General features: G+C 43.9%; 1 long non-coding RNA gene across 1 annotated transcript; it reads left to right on the forward strand.

Moving 5' to 3' along the window:
* The first annotated feature begins 346 nt into the window (after window positions 1-346).
* On the forward strand, window positions 347-16,937 carry LOC137379911 (uncharacterized). The gene is made up of 3 exons (XR_010976937.1): window positions 347-566; window positions 9,044-9,130; window positions 16,569-16,937. It is a non-coding gene; the product is annotated as an uncharacterized lncRNA (long non-coding RNA).
* Window positions 16,938-17,335: the final 398 nt, after the last annotated feature.

Here is a 17,335-nt window from a genome sequence, read left to right on the forward strand (position 1 = left end):
AGGTGGGGCAATAAAGTATAGTTTGGTTTCACAATTGCAGGACAATGTAGGTAAAACCCTCATCACTACCATGTGCTTAAAATTTGCAGATTTTTTTCTAAAGTTTAATGGCAAAAGTTCAGGGGACAGTAATCTTTAGTTAAGGTGCCTCTGCCAAAGTAAGGCTAAAAAAACTCTTTTTATTAAAAATATGGTTGCTAGCGACACGGCTGGGGGAGTGTGGTTTCAGGCTGGCTGACTACAGGCGTCTGACTGGCAAGCTGCAGATTAGTTGCTCCAGGCTTCCGCTTCTGCTTCTACTACTGTTTACTGCTGTCTTTATCTCAGCTCATGATCTGCTGCTGTCTGTCTCCACAATTCAGTTGCTGCTCTCTAAACATGTGCCATTTTTTAAATCTGAAAATTGTTACTGTTACAGTTTTCTTAAATTGCAATTATGTGTGGACCACTTAGTAATGGGCTGCAAAATTCACTTTCTCTTGCGGCAGAACTTGTTTGGGATTGCTGCATTAATTGGCTTGGGGTGCTTCATGTGACCACAGAACTCTTTAGAAAAGATGACTGAGGTACTGTATAAACTTTTTTAAAAACCCTTTAAAAAAGTAGTTATAAGCCACTGGCTGTGTTTATGTATCTGTGACCATGTCCTGTTTTCTGCGATGAACCTTCAGATAATTTCACAGTAACTAAAACTAACCAGAATATGATACTGAGTCAGCATTTCCTGCTTCCCTTTTTACATCCTGTAGTACTAGAAATATGTTACAGTAGTACGTCCTGTGATTAAAGTGCCTTTTAAGAGAGTTTCTGATTGAATAAATTCAATCGCAAATGTTCAATATTGCAAGTTGTTTGCGATTACTTTAGTTTACAGTATGTTAGATCTGTATTTTGTTCTTCATAATGGATCTTTAGTTTATCAAATTTGCCATAAACCTAACTGATGGTAAAAGTAAAATGAATTTATTTTCTAAAAATCTCATATGGTGCCTTTGGAATGAAAGCCCAGCCTATTCATGTCAGCCATGTATCTGTTGCTAGGGGGCCATGATGAACTCATACATTTCTCCACACGACATTCCAAAGCGGTAACAACCAGTTTATTTGTTTATGTGACTGTTTGGGGGCCTATTGGGCTGGTTGGGCAGCCCATTAGCGCCTGCAGGGGCGAGAATGGAAGTGGGACTGAAAGATTCAAACCAACCACAGCAGCCATTACTCTGGCTGCAATTTCATGAAATAATTGCTGTATTTTTGATGGAGCAGGAGAGGGAGAAGGCTGGAACCTGGGGCAAGGCAACCCCTTGTTTTGTGGATGCGGATCTGGAGGTCCTCCTGGAGGCAATGAGGGACAGAGGGTAGGTCCTCTTTCCAGAGGGTGGCAGAAGAAGGCGCCCTCCCAGACCAAGCAGGCCTGGATCGAGGTGGCGGAGACTGTGAGTAAACTGAGTGTGGTCTGGGAGAACTGGGTGCAGTTCAGGAAGAGGTTCAATGACCTTATTCACTCTGACAAGGTGAATACAATGCCAGACCCTCATGAAAGGCCTCTGGGTATTTACCCCCCAGCAGAAACTCCAGCTGAGGAACCTAAGAGAACATGCTGCTCCTGAATATGGGAGGAGTGTGTATGGGTACTTACTGACTCCTCAGCATGGCTCAAAGCCCTAGTACTGTTGAGGACCTGCCAGTACTGATACATGCAGCTTCCTATGTCAAAGAGCCACTGGCATTGGCCATCAAGGCCAGCGGTGCCTTCTGTCTCTCTCTCTTCTGTCCTTGCAGTAGAAACAGGCTCACAATGCTCGCGAAAAAGCCCAGACAGGAGGAGGGTTCCCATCCTGTACATCATCAACACCATGGACAGGGAGCACTGAAGATTACCAGGGCTGCTGACCACGAGCAAGTTGGGGAAGGTGAAATGGGTATACCTGGTGGAGATGGTGAATAGAAACTGGAATGCGTAGATTAAGGGGTTGCATTGCGCTCCAGCCTGTCTGACAGGATGTCAAAGACCTGGCTGCATTGGAAAACCTCAGCACTGCAGAGGCTTCTACTCTCCAATGTTAGTTCTCATGATCTCTTGTGTCTCCCACAACTTCAAATGTTGAGGCAGAGGGCAGGTTCTTGTACCTGCACCAGACTAAGTACTGCCAGAGGAGACCTCAGAGCTAGCACCATCACACCTTACAAGTGCACCATCCACCTGCTCAGATACAGTCCCTTCGGTGGGTCCTCGCGTGTGCATAGATCGGGTGGCACTGGGTGATGAGCATGGCACGAGTGTGCAGGAAGAGTTGAGAGATGCAGAGGTAGCTGTGGCAGACCCCCTCAGAGGTCAGAGGACAGACACAGACCTGCTTAGCTGGGCACAGATGCAGAGCCTTAGGAGTCATAGGAAAGGAGGCTCTACTTAGACCAGCAGCAACAGATGCGTTCCCACATGTCAGAATTCCCTGAGGCAGTGCAGGGTCATGGGCTGAGAGGAGTCCATTCAGCTCATGTGCACCACCATGGCTCAGGAGTTCGAGCACAAGAGCTTCTCCATTGAGAAAGTGGCCAACCTCATGGAGAGCCATATACGGCAGCACTCGGACTGCATGCAGTAAATGCACACTGATGTTCACAGAGTGCATGCCACACTCTGTAGCATGGACTGGTCAGTGGCGCTGATGGCACAGAGATGTTTGGAATGGATGCCAGTTGTGCTCCAGCTGGTGCTCCCTTCCGGCCATCCAAAGCGCCAGCCAAGGGCTGAGGCTGCCACTGAGGAAGATGAGGCTGCCACCCCTCATGTGGTGGCATCATCATCATCAGCCTCCTTGGCCCCTCTGACTGAGGGGACCATCTATGCAGCAGGGGCCAGTAACGGAGGCTGCTTCTGCATTGATGCCACTGCAGCACCCTCTGGAGGTGCCCCTATTGGCACCTTCATGATGAGGACAACAGCCATGTGCCTCTCAGCCTCAACTACAGCTAAGTTTGCAGCCTGCCTCCACCTCCTTCAAGGACACAAGGAGAGCACCGCAAAGCAGTGGCTGTGAGTGGAAGCCACCTCGTCAGGCAAAATACTGGTCTGAATTTTACCAGCTCCTCGACACCTTGGGTCACGGCGGGGGTGCCCGTAACATTCAGCATGGAGAGGCCCGCCTCGACCCCCAATGTTGACAAGGGCTCTCCGCATATTACTGGTGGCGGGGTGCCGCACTGAGGTTCCTCCGCCGCCTGGCGGCAGGGCCTGCATCTAAATATTCAACTTAATAAAAATTAGATTTAAATGAACCTACCTGCTGGCGGCAGCCGGCCCACGCCAATCTTACGGCTGTCGAACACAGCTTGTGCGCCTTCAGAGCTCTGTATGGAGTTCCAAGGCGAGAACTTGGTGGGGAGGGGGGAGGAATAAACTTTTCACGTTGGGTAGGGTGGGGGTTTGGGGAAAACAATTTTTATTGGCTGTGGGGATGGTGGGAAGAGGTTGAAGGGCAAAAGTTAGAAGGTTGGGGGGTAAAGTTCGGGTAGGGAATAAGGTAGGTTTTGTAAATATTGGGCAGTGAAATGACCATTGGTGGGGTTAGGGAAGGCCCGCCATCTCCTAGTTATTTATTAAAAACATATTAAGTATAATACATCTTTAAACATTTATTGCACACTTTAGCAGATCGGGCGGGTTCTTGGGGTTGGTCACCCCTGCCCTGATGATACTTGCTGGCGGCGGGAACAGAGACGGGAAACTGGCATGCCAGCTGGTGCCGGTATTTTCATCACCCACTCGCTTCCATTCTCATCCCTGGCGGGTCCTAAAAATCCAGCCCTTTATGTTCCTTGTGCTTGCGCCTGGTGAGAGACTATGCTCTCTGGTTTCTTCTACCTATTCTTATGTTCCTTCAAAGTGTTACCTCAGTAGAAGGACTAGCTGCTACATTTCAATGGGAGCCTTCTCAGAATTTGGTCATGACATGGCCCTTAAACTACTGTCAATATTTCAGCACTTAGACTGGATGGCTGTTTCTTCCTGCTACTTGTGACTTCTACAGTCCTCTCATTGGGGGGCTGCTGATGGGTTTAGTGCATGTGGCATCACCCTAAAAGAGGCAGGAGGACCAATTTGGTTTGGTTCTTACATCAGCCTCATTAGGTATGTCCAGCATGTACTGTGCCTAGTTCACAACCCAATTGGGACACAATCCAATATATAGACCAATGCCTCTGTTTCTACCTTTTTTTGTCCTAAGGTTTGGCAATCTTTATTTCAGACTACTGCAGTTGAATAGTTGCCCCAACATTTACTGCGGTGGGATTCCAAGCTAGGGTGGGAAAAGTTAACACCGTGAAGTTTTAACTTCATGACGTGCATGTTTTTTTAACTGGTTCCTTGCCCTGAAGCTAGCCTGAATGACATGCTTGGCTCCTGGCTGGATGGAGAACTCTGTAGAGAAGGCCATAGCCCAGGAACATCTAGCTTTCCTGCTTCTCAGGGTAGAGATCACAAGGGAATGCATGGATACAGCTTGATATGGAGGGTCTGGGATGATCGTGGAGTTGAGAGAGAGATCTGGGCAGAAATGGGGGAAGGGCAGTCAGAGAGAGATTAGGGGGAGTTTGGAGAGGGATTGGAGGAAGTGATGGGCTCTGTGATCAAAGGGGTGGGTCTGATCTCTGGGGAGATGAATAGCTTTGCTTGGTGGGCCAGTGGAAAGTACTTCTTCTCCTCTTAGCCCTCATGTAGTGCTGGAAAGATACTTAGTTGTTCTATGCAACAGTCGTCACCTCCCTTTACCTGCCAGGTTTTCCAAAGTCTGAGAAACCCCGCTGACCAGTGTTAAGTTTGAAATACAGATATTTCTGTATAAATCGCAGTTGTATTAAATATTTAAATGAGCAACCTGGGAGTGGACTTGTTGCCTACCTTTCCATCTCGCCTACCGAAATGGGCGGGTTCGAAGAGGATTGTGTTCGGGTTTGAGATTTTTCACATTTTAACTTCCCATCTGACCAAATCTGCCCATTTTGGGGGTTAAAATTATCCACCTAATATAAACTACAAACAACATGGACATACAAACCAGTTGAATATTAGCAAAGTCCATTCTTATTGATTTTCTAAGTATTCAACAAAAATTATGTTTTATAATAAACTTATAAAGCTGAATATGCTTTCAGCTGTCTGGGCTTAAGCTGTGGAGTTCCCTCCCTAAACCTCTCCATCTCTCTCTCTCTCCACCTTGAAGACGCTGCTTAAAGTCTACCTCTTTGATAAAGCTTTTGGTCAACTGTCCTAATGTTGCCTTATGTGGCTTGGTGTCAAATTTTATCTGACCATGCTCCTGTGAAATGACTTGGATTATTTTTATTTCACGACATTAAAGACACTACATGTATGCAAGTTGTTGATGTTGATCAGCCTTTGTTTGACTAGGTGAGGGAAAGCCACAGTTTTGCAAGTAATGTCAGGACTTTAATCCTTCAGCAATCAGTTAGTTCCCAGTCAGTAAATCAAGCATGTATTTGGTTTGCAGAAATAAAGGAAAGAAATAAAAGGAATGTCTTGACTTAATCACTGGAAATCCTTATTAGGCAAACTCTTCAGCCTTGAAGAAAGAATGCAAACTCTTTTCCAACACCTAACAGCTGGGCATGACCTAAGCAGTTGTGACTTACAGTGTAAGGCAATGGACATAAACAGCTGGGTGTAAGAAAGCCTTTCTGACCATGAGAGGAAACAGCAGGGTAAGACACACCACCAACCCCCCCACCCCCCCCCCCCCACCCCAACCCACTGTACTGTTTGGTAATTAGTTTGACAATAAACTCCTTAAAGTAGACTTACAGTGAGCCAGTGTAAATTACTCAGATTCAGGGTAATTCACTTCTCTGATTATAAATTTAATTGTTGTGTGATCTTATATCTGCATTCTTCACACAGAACAATACCCAAAGCTTAAAAGGTATTAATATAATGGCTGTTTAATTAGGGTAGCAGGGTCATTTGAACCCTCAGGGCATGGTCGTCCTTGCCATTTTGTGAGTTGCCTTAGGCCCAGGTAAGGGTCTCATGCTCAGGGTTACGAGCCATGGCCAATGGTGGAACCAGCAAGCTTTCGGTGATGATGGCGGAAGAGCTAAAACCTCGAGGGACAACGGCTGCTTACAGGTGGAAGATCTTTTGGGAAGAGGACTTGTGTTGTCTTTAAAGCAAATTGAGGAAGGCAATGGGAAACCACTCCAAGTACATTTTCCCTAGACATGTTACTCATTTCTCATGGAAGTTAAAAAAAGGGAGGCTCTTACGAGCAACTGAAGAGAAAAGCACAGGACCATGAGGCATGGAGAAATGAGCAGAGGACCTGCCTTTGGGCAGATCACCACTACATATTTGATGTACCATTGTGTGAGAAATGCCATCTCCATTGTGGTGTTTTCAATTTTATACTCAGTAATTGATAAAACTTGCACATTTTTATTAAATCTTCATAAAAGGTTTAATAAATGCATGTTTACTGGGAACTTCTTTAACATACGAACATGCGTACATGCGAATTAGGACCAGGAGTAGGCCACTCGGCCCCTTCAGCCTGTTCTGCCATTCAATAAGATCATGGCTGATCTGATTGTAACTTCAACTCCACATTCCCACCTACCCCCAATAATCTTTCACCCCTTTCTTTATCAAGAATCTATCCACCTCTGCCTTAGAAATATCCAAAGACTGCTCTCACCGTCTTTTGAGGAAGAGAGTTCCAAAGACTCACGACACTCTGACGGAAAAAATTTCTCCTCATCTCTACTTCCTGAACCTTTTGTGATTCATGCACTAGGATACCCAGATCCCTCTGCATCCCAGAGCTTTGCAACTCTCACCATTACCAAAATGGACAATTTCACATTTTCCCACATTATACTCCATTTGCCAGATCTTTGCCCACTCACTTAACCTATCTATATCCCTTTGTTTACCCCTATGTCCTCTTCACAAGTTACTTTCCTACCTATCATTGTGTCATCATCAAATTTAGCAACCATACCTTCGGTCCCTTCATCCAAGTCATTAATATAAATTGTAAAAAGTTGAGGCCCCAGCACAGATCCCTGTGACACACCATTTGTTACATCTTGCCAAGCAGAAAATCATTCATTTATGCCTACTCTCTGTTTCCTGTTAGCTAGCCAATCTTCTGTCCATTTAAGGTTTCCTTTTTTTAAGCTTTTTATTTTTCATATATTTTTATATTTTTGTTTTAACTTGATGCTACTGTTAAATGTTGGCCTAGCCAGTGACGCCCATATCCCATGAATGAATAAAAAAAAATAAAAATGATGGTATATTATTTTTGATTCATTCATTTAGTTTTTAGTAAGAAATAGTTTTTATGTAACAGTTTTGCAAAGTGTTTATTAAATGTGGGCTAGAAATTTGATCACGACCGAGCATACGCCTATTAGTATAGACTCAGGTAGCTCACAATATTTGTGCTGCCTACTGATTATATTCACACTGCCATTTCTTCATACCTTATCTTCTATTTTCCTTCTGACTTCTATCTGACCCATACACTCTGTGTGACAAGCTGCCATTGACAGAGCCATAGTGCTGCTGAGGCACAGACCCAGGAGAATGGCCATGGCTCCGTGAGAACATAAGAACATAAGAAATTGTAACACGAGTGGCCGATATGGCCTCTCAAGCCTGCTCCGCCATTCAATACGATCATAGCTGATCTGCCTCAACTCCATTTTCCTGCCTGCTCCCCATATTCCTTGATTCCCCGAGAGATCAATAATCTATCAATCCCAGCTTTCAATATGTTCACCTATAGAGCATCCACAATCCTCTGAAGTAGACAATTCCAAAGATTCACGACCCTCTAAGAAATTTCTCTTTATTTCAATCCTAAATTATTGATCTCTTATCCTGAGACTGTGCCTGTGTTCCAGATTCCCCAGCCGGGGGAAACAACCTCCCAGTTTCTACCCTGTCAAGCCCTTTCAGGATCTTATATGTTTCAATGAGATCACCTCTTTTCCTCCAAACTCCAGGCAGAATAGACCCAATTTACTGACACCTGCTGTCCTCATTCAGGATGACAGCATGACTGCTCTTCCGCCATTCAATTCGCCACTGCCCTTGGTGTAATATTACTTGTTCCTTTGGTATGTTAACTATTGTAAGATTCACAGGACTACAAGTAATATCCAAAGAATATGTAGATTTTTATTATAAATTTACTAGAATATATATATATACATATACACAGCTACTACAGGAGCACATCTACACATGTCTCACTCTGTCAGACTACACCCACAACTCTATGGTCACGTGTGACGAAATATCACTTCCTTCAGTAGCCTTCACTTACAGTCTCAAAGCGATCCCACAACACTTGGTAGAACCACACAGCTAGCTCAGCCACACCAACATGGTGCAGTCTAAAGCCAGGCACGCTAGGCCCAGAGCTGCTCGAGGCTATTCTCCCTGGCCATCTGATGTGTTCTCAATGGAAACTCAACAGCCTTCCACCTCCCAAACTATAGTTTAGATTAGATTAGAGATACAGCACTGAAACAGGCCCTTCAGCCCACCGAGTCTGTGCCGAACATCAACCACCCATTTATACTAATCCTACACTAATCCCATATTCCCAACAAACATCCCCACCTATCCCTATATTTCCCTACCACCTACCTATACTGGTGACAATTTATAATGGCCAATTTACCTAAAAACCTGCAAGTCTTTTGGCTTGTGGGAGGAAACCGGAGCACCCGGAGAAAACCCACGCAGACACAGGGAGAACTTGCAAACTCCACACAGGCAGTACCCAGAATCGAACCCGGGTCCCTGGAGCTGTGAGGCTGCGGTGCTAACCACTGCGCCACTGTGCCGCCCTAAATTACTGGGGAAACATTTTGTAGGGGCACCAGGATAGGAGAGGAGCACACAAGACAGACACAAAGGTTATTAGTAAATTTTTGGCTAGCTAAGCCATCTACTGTGCTAGTATTTGTTTGATAAATTTGTTTTTTTGTTCTGGATTTATCTTTGCAGTGAAGAGAAGGCTCATAAGGCTGGGGTGAAGGAAAGCAATCAGGTGGTGGTAGTAAGGACGGTGATGACAATGACTGTATTGAAAATGTGAGTGCTGATTTAGATGAAACACTCCTCGATAAGCTGGTCTCCAGGAGTTCTGGCAGTTTGGAGCAGTGGTGGTCTCTCCTCCTCCCTTTATTCCTCCTCTTGCACTTGTTGCTGCCCTGGCAGTGATAGGGCTCGTCCATTGTGATGGCAAAGTTGTGCAACATGTAGCAGACAACCACAAATCTGGATACTGACTGAGGTGTGTACTGCAAAGCTCCTCCAGAATGATCCGGGCAGCAGAAGCTTGTGCACACCAATTGTTCAAAGATGTTTCTGGAGGTAACATAACCTTGTTGTAGATCAGCTCTGCAGCTGTATCTGGGTTCCAGACAGGAATCATAAGCCATTTCCAAAGGTGAAAGTCCTTGTTGCCCAGTAGTCAGCCTGTAAGTTGCTAGCCTGGCTTGAATAAAGGTGACACAGAGGACTGGCACAGGATGAAAGAATAATGGCTGCTGTTTGGATAGTAGGCAGAGGCAGGTTGGTAGGTAAATTGGCCATTAGAAATTGCCCCTAGTGTAGGTAGGTGGTAGGGAAAATATAGGGACAGGTGGGGATGTGGTAGGAATATGGAATTAGTGTAGGATTAGTATAAATGGGTGGTTGATGGTCGGCACAGACTCAGTGGGCCGAAGGGCCTGTTTCAGTGCTGTATCTCTAAACTAAACTAAAAACTAAAAGAACTGCATTGTCAAAAAGCAGCTGCACCTGACAGATCACAGCCCCTTATGATTGATAATGATGTCAAGCTGATAATATGAAGGATGCATGATAATTTTCTGCAGTCTGTGGCACCCTGCTCTCTGGGGAGTTCTACCAAGCAGGTCAAGCCAAGTGCTCTCCAGTACTGCGTCATTTTGCTCATAGGGAAGAAGACATAGGTGTTCCTACTAGTGTAGTAACCTCCTAGATACAGCAGTGAACTTTGAACTGTGAAATGTCACTGATGTCAGCAGCTACAACTTGGAAGGAACCCATGGCATAAAAGTTGAAATCTCTTCATGTTCCATATCATCTGCTTTTCTCCCACAGCTACTGTGAAATGTGTTCAGGATTTACTGGTAGGAATTCTAGGGGTTAAACAGGGCTGTTGGCACTGGACAAATCCTAGGTATGAGATTTCAACAGCATATTATAGAACAGAGATGCATGTAAAATATAAACCGGGAATGATAGCATAGTGGTAAAGTTACTGGGCTAGTAATTCGGTAGGACTGGACCAATGCTCTTGGCACAAGTTCAAATCCCACCACGGCAGCTGGGATTCAATTCAGAATAAATTCAATCTGGAAAATAAAAGCTAGCCTCATTGATAGTGGTCATGAGGCACTGGATTGTTGTAAAAACCTATCTGGTTCACTAATGTCTTGAAGGGCCATCTTTACCCAGTCTGGTCTACATGTGATTCCAGATCCACAGTGATGTGGTTGACTCTTAAGTGCTCTCTGAAATGGCCTAGTAAGCCATGCAATTGCATCAAAACTGTGACAGAAAAGTCCAATAGGAATAAAACCAGATGGACCACCCGACATCGACTGAGGGATGCGATATGATATAGGCACCCTCAGCTCAATCAACCCTGCAAAGACCTCCTCACTAACATCTGGGGACATGTGTCAAAATTGGGAGAGTTGTGCCACAGACTAGTCACGCAACAGCCTGACATAGTCATACTCACAAAATCATACCTTTCAATCACCATCAGAGGTGGTGGAAGGGAGCCCTCAAAATTAACTCGGGGCCCCATGAGGTCTCAAGGCACCTGATTATCACCTACTGCTGTTCCTCAACTGATGAATCAGTACTCCTCTATGTTTAATACCATTTGGAAGAAGCACCACGAGGTGGGCGGTCTTTCATGTCTATCCTGAAGGAAATATCTGCCAGACTGGGTCTGCAGCAGATGATGAGAGAACCAATAAAAGGGAAAAAGTTATTTGAACTTGTCCTGATCAGTCTACTTTCTGCAGATGCATCTGACCATGAGAGGAGTGGTAGGAATGACCAACGCACAGTCGTTGTGGAGACTAAATCCTGCCTTCACACTGAGTGCACCTTCCTTCGTGTTGTGTAGCACAACTGCCATGCTAAATGGAATAGATTCACATCAGATATGGCAACTCAAAGCTGGGCATCCATGAGGCACTGTGGGCCATCAGCAGCAGCAGAATTGTACTCCACCACGTTATGTAACCTCATGACCCAGCATATCCCTCACTCTACAATTACCATTAAGCCAAAAGACCAACTTTGGTTCAATGAGCAGTATAGGAGAGTATGCCAGGGGCACCACCAGACATACCTAAAAATGAGGTACCAACCTGGTGAAGCTACAACACAGGTTTGCAGTCAAGTGGTCCTGGTGGAACCCAAACTGAGCACAAGGTGCAGGTTATTGCTGAAACATGCTAAGTAGGGAAGCAGAATGCTATAGACAGAGCTAAGCGATCCCACAACCAACAGATCAGATCACAGCTCTGCAGTCCTGCCACATCCAATTGTGAATTGTGGTGGGCAATTAAACCACTAATGGGAAGAGGAGACTTCACAAATATCCCCATCCTCAATGTTGAGGGAACCCAGTATGTGGGTTCAAAAAGACAAGGCTGATGCATTTGCAACCATCTTCAGCCAGAAGTACCAAGTGGATGATCCATCTCAACCTCTTCCTGAGATCCCCACCATCACAGATTCCAATCTTCAGCCAATTCAATTCACTGCACATAATATCAAAAAACTGTTGAACGCACTGGATATAGCAAAGGCTAAGGCCCCCGATAACATCCTGGCTGTAGTGCTGAAAACTTGTGTTCCAGAACTAGATGTGCCCCTAGCCAAGTTGTTCCAGTACAGCTACAACACTGGCATCTACCCAACAATGTGGAAAATTGCCCAGATATGTCCTGTCCACAAAATGTAGGACAAATCCAATCTGGCCAATTACCGCCCCATCAGTATACTCTCAATCATCAGCAAAGTGATGGAAAGTGACATTGGCAGTGCTATCCAGCAGCACTTATCCAGCAATAACCTGCACCTTGATGCTCAGTTTGGGTTCCACCAGGACCACTTGACTACAAACCTCATTACAGCCTTGGTCTAAACATGGACAAAAGAGCTGAATTTCAGAGGTGAGTTGAGAGTGGCTGCTCTTGACATCAAGGTAGCATTTGACCAATATAACATCAAGCAGCTTGAATAAAATTGAAGTCAATGGGAATCGGGTGGAAACTCTCCACTGGCTGGAGTCATGTCTAGCACAAAGGTAGATGTTTATGGTTGTTGGAGGCCAAACATCTCAGTTGCAGGACATCGCTACAGGTGTTAATTAGGGTAGTGTCCTAGGCCCAACCATCTTCAGCTGCTTCATCAATGATCTTCCCTCCATCATAAGGTCAGAAATGGGGATGTTCACTGATGATTGCACGTTCAGTCCCATTCACAACTCTTCAGATACTGAAGCAGTCTGTGCCCACATGCAGCAAAAACTGGACACCATTCAGGCTTGTGCTAATAAATGGCAAGTAACATTAGCCTCACACAAGTGCCAAGGAATGACCATCTCCAACAAGACAGAATCTAACCATCTCCTCTTGACATTCAATGGCATTACCATTGCTGAATCCCCCACCATCAACATCCTGAGGATTACCATTGACCAGAAACTTAACTGGACCAGCCATATAAATGCTGTGGCTACAAGAGCAGGTCAGAGGATGGGAATTCTACAGCGAGTAACTCACCTCTTGACTCCGAAAGCATGTCTACCATCTACAAGGCACAAGTCAGGAGTGTGATGGAATACTATCCACTTGCTTGGATGAGTGTGGCGCCAACAACACTCAAAAAGCTTGACACCATCCAGAACAAAGATGTCCGCTTGATCGGCACCCCATCCACCACCTTAAACATTCGCTCCCTCCACCACTGGCGCACAGTGGTATCAGTGTGTACCATCTACAAGATGCAATGCAGCAACTGGCCAAGGCTCCTTCAACCACACCTTCCAAACCCTTGACCTCTACCACCTAGAAGGACAAGGGAACAGGTCAATGGGAACAATGCCACCTGCAAGTTTCCCACCAAGTCACACACCATCCTGACTTGGAAATATATTGCCGTTCCTTCACCGTCACTGGGTCAAAATCCTGAGATTCCCTTCCTAACAGCACTGTGGGTGTTTTTACACCAGAAGGGCTATTAGGGTTGGGCAATAAATGCTGGCCTTGCCAGCAGTGCTAACATCCCATGAATGAATACAAAAAGCATCACTATCAGTGACAAGCTGCACTTGCTAAATAGGCCCCAAGGATGGTCAAGTGCCATTCATGCATATTTCTCCTCAACTCCTCTCATCACTCCTGTTTCTTAATCTTTTTGTCCTGCCTTTGTTTTATTTTCTCTGCTTCATTTCTTCTGTTTTTATTTCTCTTCACAGCCCATCTGTCTAAGGGATTTTACGTTAACTCACTGGAGAGTGAGAGAAAGTGAGAGATAGGTGTCAAAGCAGGATTAATCCAGCATTCATAGCAGAAGCACAAGCCCTTTTAGAAAACATAAAAATGTGGTGCCAGCCACACTCACAGCATTCTCTTCCTGTCCAGTAAATGAAAGCTGACAATATGCTGGTAATTGCAAGTACAGTGCAAACACATAAAAGATTGTGACCTGTGGGAGGAAAGAGATTGCAATCTCCACATAAGTCTCTGACTGAGTGTTGGAGACTTGGTTAGATGCTGTTGAAGCCTGGGTAAATTCACAGTAAAGTTATGGTTAAGTCTTGTGCTGAGTTTCTTTTCTGTACAGAGATTAGAATTTTCCCTGAATAAAAGGCTATTGCAGGGAGAATCCTCAGGCTGATTTACATACCCCCTGAGTAGCTGGCCGAGAGCAGGACTGGTGAAGGCCTGACAGCAGCTCAGCATACAGTGTGTGTTTAGGACACCAGACGGACTGCAGAAGAGGAGATTTCCTACCCCCACAGGAAATGAAAAAGACTGAATATGCTTAACATTTTCTTCATCCTTTATAAATAATAAAGATCAACCTCACTAATAGAACAAATATGAAAATATTTTGCAAATTATTATATTATACAAATTAATCCATCTGCTAAAATAAGACAAGAGAGCTTTGTATGAAGGGGCAAACATTCGACCACTAATATCTCTCCAACAGTAATTTCTGGAGTCTTTTGTTTTAAAAAGCATTTCATGGTTGATCTCAATCCAATTCACAGAATCACAGAATTGTTACAGCGCATAAGGAGGCCATTCAGCCCATCATGTCTGCACCAGCTCTCCGAGTGAGCAATTCAGTTAGTGCCATTCCCCCGCCTTCTCCCCATAACCCTGTACATTCTTCCTTTTCAGGTAACTATCTAATTCCCTTTTGAATGCCTCAATTTAACCTGCCTGCACCACACTCTCTGGCAGTAAATTCCAGATCCTAACCATTCGCTGCGTGAAAAAGTTTTTCCTCATGTCGCCATTGCTTCTTTTGCTAATTACCTTAAATATGTGCCCTCTTGTTCTTGGTCCTTCCACAAGTGGGGACAGTTTCTCCCTATCTACCTTGTCCAGACCCCTCATGATTTTGAATACCTCTATCAAATCTCCTCTCAGCCTTCTCTTCTCCAAGGGAAACAGTCCCAACTTCTCCAATCTATCTTCATAACAGAAGTTCCTCATCCCTGGAACCATTCTCATGAATCTTTTCTGCACTTTCTCCAATGCCTTCACATCTTTCCTTAAATGCGGCGCCCAGACTGGATGCAATACTCCAGCTGAGGCTGGACTAGTGTCTTAAACAACTTAAACATAACTTCCTTGCTCTTGTACTCTATGCCCTATTAATAAAGCCTAGGATATTGTATGCTTTATTGACCGCTCTCTCAACCTGTCACCTTCAATGACTTATGTGCATATACACGCGGGTCTCTCTGCTCCTGCACCCCCCTTAGAATTGTACCCTTTATTCTATATTGTCTCTCCATGTTCTTCCTACCAAAATGAATCACTTCACATTTCTCTGCATTGAACGTCATCTGCCACTTGTCCATTCCACCAGCTTGTCTATGTCCTTTTGAAGTTCTACACTATCCTCCTCACAGTTCACAATGCTTCCAAGTTTCGTATCATCCACAAATTTTGCAATTGTGCCCTGTATACCAAGGTCTAAGTCATTAATATACATCAGGAAGAGCAAGAGTTCCAACACTGACCCCTGGGGAACTCCACTACAAACTTTTCTCTAGCCCGAAAACATCCATTAACCATTACTCTCTGTTTCCTGTCACTCAGCCAATTTTGTATCCATATTACTACTGTCCCTTTTATTCCACGAGCTATAACTTAACTCATAATTCTGTTGTTTGGCACTGTATCAAATGCCTTTTGGAAGTCCATGCACACCACATCAACAGCATTGCACTCATCAACCCTCTCAGTTACCCCTTCAAAAAACTCCAGCAAGTTCGTTAAACATGATTTTCCCTTAACAAATCTATGCTGGCTTTTCTTAATTAACCCACATTTGTCTATGTGACTATTAATTTTGTCCCAAATTATTGTTTCTAGAAGTTTCCCCAACACCAAAGTTAAACTGACTGGCTTGTAGCTGCTGGACTTATCTTTGCATCATTTTTTGAACTAGGGTGTAAAATTTGCAATTCTCCACCCCTGAGTCTAAGGGAGCCTGGAAAGTTATGGCCAGTACCTCTGCAATTTTCACTCTCACTTCCCTCTGTATCCTTGGATGCATCTCATCCAGTCCTGATGCTTTATCAAATTTAAGTACAGACAGCCCATCTAATACCTCCTCCTCATCAATTTTAAATCCTTCCAGTGGATAAAGACAGATCCAAAGTATTCATTTAATACCTCAGCTATTCCCACTGCCTCCATGCATAAATCCCCCTTGTGGTCCCTAATCATCTCTACTCCACCTTTTACCACCCTTTTACAATTAATATGCATATTGAAGACTTTGGGGTTCCTTTTTATGTTATGTCATACTCTCCTTTTGCTTCCCTTACTTGCTTTTTCACTTTCCCTCTGAACCTTCTAAATTCAGCCTGGTTCTCCATTGTATCATCTCCCTGACATCTTTCATAAGCACACTTTTTCTTCCTCATCTCTATCTCTTTTATCATTGACGCAACAAAGCACAGGCACTACTCATTGCATTGCTATCATGACTTTCAGACTATGCTGATTTTACACCATTGCAAGATCATGCCCTTCTTTATTAAATTCACTTCATGAATCACTCTCAAACATGTCAGTAGCAATTTTTTTTATCATGCCATAAAGCCAGGAACTCACAGAAAGGAAAAACTGGAGAATTAAAGTCATATATCAGGGAAATGCCCATTACCATATTTATATCTTTGGATAAAGGCTTTCTAAAAATAACTAATTAATTTATCTTCTAGGCCAAGGGTCGGCAATCTGCAGCTCTGGAGTCACATGCAACTCTTTAACATCTCATTTGCAACTCCCAACCTTTTCCAGTTGAATCACATTATCATAAAAAAAAACTAAAATATTAAGTCAAGAAAAGGACAAATCAAAGAACTGGATGGCAACGCAATTTTCCGCTTCTATTTGCTTAATTAAAAATTTAGTTTCTATGCTGGCAGGCTTCAAAAGTTGTACGGCACTTGAATAGCCTTAACAATCAATATCACAAAATGCAAAAAAGAAATACGTGTTTTAATGTGTATATACTGTTGTATGATTGCCTTTAAGAGTGATGTCCCTTTAAGATCTCAGTATGCTAATGAGCTGAGTACCAGGACGTAGTCTTGTGACTTGAAGCCAGAGTCACTCAGCAACTGTAACACCCAGATGAAGGTTATGTAAATAGTTTGCTCTGTACTGTATATAATAGTTGAGCTGTTAATAAACCTGTTTGAGATCTTCAGCAAACTGGACTCCACAAATCTCATTTATGTTGCATCAGACTACATAAAGAACACATTACATATACCTCTGATTTTAAAGAAAGGACTCCTGTGTGTCTGATATGGAATGAAATGTTTCATGTTAACAAAAAACTGAATTCTGCCTGGCAATTGTTTGCAAAGCTCAAATCCTTATCCAAAAATATCCACTTAGAAGTGAAAGTTATGATTCTCCAGAAAAAAGTTAATAAAGTCAAAGACAAATTTAAGATTTGGGTAACATTAAGATTCAACTT

Source organism: Heterodontus francisci, chromosome 2 (genome assembly GCF_036365525.1).
Source record: "Heterodontus francisci isolate sHetFra1 chromosome 2, sHetFra1.hap1, whole genome shotgun sequence".
Taxonomy (NCBI): Eukaryota; Metazoa; Chordata; class Chondrichthyes; order Heterodontiformes; family Heterodontidae; genus Heterodontus; species Heterodontus francisci.